Consider the following 4,389-nt stretch of genomic DNA (forward strand, 5'->3'; position numbering starts at 1 on the left):
GCGCATAGTAGGGGTTAAGTATTACTGTGGTAAATTCGTACACCACAATGCTTGATATAATGCTACCTACCCACCCCATAAGTTTCAATATTTACTCTGTTTTGGCAAATCTGAATCTGTCCTTATATCTAATTTGAATGACCCCTAAGAGGAATGAGGAAATGGAGAACAGAAACTCCACTGATGTGGGTCAAATGCGTTAGTTTCTAACGCTTGTTCTGCCCCTGATCAGCAAAGTGGTTTGGCATGTGACCTAAACTCTGTCTGGGCTTCTCTTTTGTTAAAAACGGAATTTCTTGTATCTTGTGAAGCACTTTGAGCTACTTATAGTCCAGCACTACATATTAGGTAACACCTCTCAACTTGCAGGTTTTGAATTATAGCTTAAACATCAGGGCTAATTATTACTCCTTTTTTTTTTAGGGGCAACCACAGAGAAAAGATCTCTGATTTGCATTAAATCAAACTTTGCCAAACTTTCTAAACACTCATGAAATTCCTAGAATTGCCAAAGAAATACACTTAATGTGTTGGTTTCACTGATTTTACACTTTTTTGCAATTTAAACATTGCAAATTCAGAGATTTCTAACATGCATTTTCTCTGTTTTACTGTTTCTGGCTATTCCTCTTTGCTTTCTTCATCTTACTTCCCTTCCAATTCCACAGAGACTAAGTTAAGACCTGGAAAAAAAAACAACAACAACTGACACTATTCAGGAACAAGAGGTCAATAGTTCTTAAACATCTGGTTCTCATCTAATTTAAAGCATGAAAATGGGAATTGGGATCTTGTACACCCAGTATTGACTTGGCAGAGGAGAAAGTAGCCCTGAGGAGAAAGCCTAGTCAATGAGGGGAAGGAACTTTGCACTGGCAGGGACAGTATTATTAAACTAACATGGGGAGTAAAGTGCACAAGGAAGAGGATAGGTAGGAAAAAGATTAAAGTGCTGTGAGAAAGTTAAAGAGCATCATCATTATCGTAATTCTGATGAGTAGAAATAAATGAAAAGCTACAGAAAAAAATGAGTTGGAAAAGGAAATTGTTGAGATTCTTTCGTGAAATTGAAGAAATTTGTAGCACTTGTTAAAAAAGTTAAAAAAAATTGTTGTTGAGGATCAAGGAAAGGGGGAAAGAAAGTACTAGAACCATCAAGCCACACTGATTTCTCTTCCTTGGAAAAGAGCAAAGGTGTAAACAAAACACAAGCAAGTGTTTGTATGTTCCATTAACACTTATTTGACTTTTCTTTCCCCCCTTACATAAACATAAAAATACTTTACATTGAATATTTTCTCTTTTGCCCTATCCCTTTAGTTTCCTATTCTTCATAATTAATATTAGTAGGTCATAAGTGAAAGAAGCCAAAGACAAGTACCATATAATTTCCCTTATATGTGGAGTCTAATGTACAAAATAAACTAACAAACACCATAGAAACTGATTCATAGACAGAAAACAGACTGACAGCTGTCAGAAGGAAGGAGGGTTGCCAGCTGGGTTAAAAAGGTAAAGGGATTAAGTGAAACAAAACAAAAACAACTCACAGATACAGACAACAGTATGGTGATTACTAGAAGGAAAGGGGAATGAGGGGAGGTAGAACAGAGTATGGGGAGGATAAATGGTGATGGAAAGAGACTTGACTTGGGGTGGTGAACACACAATACAATATACAGATGATGTGTTATAGAATTGTACACCTGAAACCTATAATTTCATTAACCAATGTCACTGCAATAAATTCAATAAAAATTAGTAGGTTATTATCAATAGATCAGTAAAGAGGGACAAGAGGAAAGCATTTGCCCTAAACCATTTCTCAAGTCACAGAGCAGAACTGGTCTTGAAATTTATAACCCCTAAACTTGGTTTCTATTATTATCGGATGGATATAATTACTGAAGAAATTAGACTACCTAGGACCAGTTAGTTTGGATCTTTCATATGTACTGGTTGATGGAAGATGAAACTATGGGTAGGATCCCTTCACTCCCTTGCTCATTTGGAATTCTTACGTGCACACAGGCACACATTCTCACGGTAGGTAGCGTTGCTCAGCATCTGCAGGCAGTCAAGAAGGTGAAGTGAGAGTCCCTGGGAAACCCATCTGACAGCTCTTTACTAACCAATACTTAACTTGACTATTCAACACTAATCAAGACCATCAGTATGTGGGAACCACAATATTCGTTACATCACAGTGCTTATTTTTTCTAAGGCCTATATTCTCTTTGTCCATTCAATTTTGTTTCTGAGATAAAGAATAATTATCATTTGTTTTGGTGTCTAAAAATTCATACTATACAATTAATTTTACTGGTAATTTCTGAAAATGCTTAAGTTGGTCTACAAAAATGTGGCTTAGTGTGAGCCTTCCCATCTGCAACATATTTGTGTAAATGACCCTGCTTCACTTGCATTCAAACCTGTACCTTTGAGGCCAAGATATTGGGAATTCAAAGTCAAAGTGAATTTTAACTTGCTACATTTTATACTTTGATGAATAATGTAAAAGAAAGCCCTCAAAACTTGATTGGTTCTTGCCACATTTGCCTGTGATTATTTCTCAAACTATTGTATATAAGATCCTTGGCAAAAAATGATACTTGCCTCCAAAAACAGATTCCTGGGGAAAGCAAATCAAAAGAACAGGAAGGGGATAATGTGTTTGATTTCTTAAAAGTCTATTTACTGTTCAATTTATGTTGGTCCTTAGGCCTTTTGACCTGCTAGCAAGTAATTATTTTTATGGCCGGTAAAATGAGTACGAAACATACCAAAAAGTGTCATTTCGCTTTCTAAAAATTGTTTCTTCTCTCCAGACACAAGCCAGGCGCCGGAGTTGACCGGATGTCAAGTCTCAGAACTCTCCAGTCTTCCACATCAGATCTTCAGCCCAGCCTTCTGAATATTCTTGCGGTTAGAGAGTCTAACCCCTACACTCACAGATGCTGTTCTCCCCCCACTGGCTCTGCACAGAACATCATTATCTTTGCCGAGCTTCTGTCTCTATGGCAATAACAGATGGGAAATACTGTGGAATTATTCATGTTCAGAAAGGGAGACAGTCTAGAAGGAGGGGAAGGTGGGGGGTGGGAGAGGGGGCACGACCTGGGAGCACTGCGATGGGGGCCTAAGGACAGGAACTTGGGAGTGGGGGGAATAGGAGGCTTGTGAGACTTGGGTAGGCCCGTTGGGAGGAAAAGGAGAAACATCTACGGCAGGCTCCAAATGTGGACCCCGTAAGAGCCACCTCGAAGCAGTAAAATGAGACGATATTGTTCGAAAATGGGCAAAAAGAATAAAAGGGTTGAAGCTTGAGCCTTCTGAACTCTGAGCTGTGACTCGGTGTACTATTTCTGTTCCTAATCTCGGGGTGGGGTGGAGAAAATGGGATTTCTTGTTGTTTTCTAAATATGACGGGGCAGCTTCGTAGAGTTCTATATGCTAATTGCTAATCCTGGAAACACTGACCAGGAAGACCATCGTGATGAGCACAGCCGGAAGCTCCTAAGTCTTATCTTTCCACGGCTCATCTCAAGTTTCCCTCCAAAACAAAAAACAAAAACCCCTCGCTATACACTGTAGAAACATGTAGTTTCTGCCTCTCTTTTGGAACTGAGAGAGCAGTGTGCTGGTGAGGCAGGCTGAGAAGTAGGAGCCACACTGTTTCCCCCGGGTTTCGCCGGAACTTGAGGCAGCACTCCGGTCTGGCCCCGATGGCGGATGGAGGTCAGGCCGGGGAAGGCGTCTGGGCGGAGGCTGCGCGGCCAGGCGGGGGCCGCCAGGGCGGGGCGAAGCGCAGGCAGCTGGCGGGGCGGTCAGAGGCGGGAGGCCCCGCGGGGGCGGGGAGCAGTTCTGGCGCGCCCCGGGGAGCTGGGCCCACACAGGGGGCGCCGCAGGGCGGCCGCCACCCGGCTGCCTCCGGGGCGGGGCAGACCAGCTGCAGCTCCGTGGGGGGAGGGTCGCCCGTGCCTGACCTCGGGCAGGGGCGCTCAGCCGGACGTGCCCAGCCTCCGCCCAGCCGGCTGCTGGGGTCGCGCACAGTGCACCGTGTGGCCGCCCTGCCCCCTCTCCCCCAGTAGCGTGGCCACCGAAGGGCCAGGGCGCCCCCAGGTCTGGCCCGTCACCTCAGAGCAGCGAGTGGGGCGGGGGTGGGGCGGTGGCGGCCCCAGACAGCCGGCTGGGCGACTCGAGGAAGGAAGGAGGGAGGGTGGCGGTGGGGGTGGGGCGGGGAGGGAACATCCTGTCTGCTCGGAGTGCACCGCAGACAGCATCGAGCGCCAGCCGCCCAGACGGCGCGCAGGGCCAGGAGCACGGGGTGCGCGCCTGGGGGTGGGGGAGGGACAGGTCCTCGCGAGCACAGCGACTGGGCGGGGGAGC

The sequence above is a fragment of the Phyllostomus hastatus genome, unplaced genomic scaffold, assembly GCF_019186645.2.
Source record: "Phyllostomus hastatus isolate PE091 unplaced genomic scaffold, TTU_PhHast_1.1 phas_contig_86, whole genome shotgun sequence".
In the NCBI taxonomy this organism is placed as follows: Eukaryota; Metazoa; Chordata; class Mammalia; order Chiroptera; family Phyllostomidae; genus Phyllostomus; species Phyllostomus hastatus.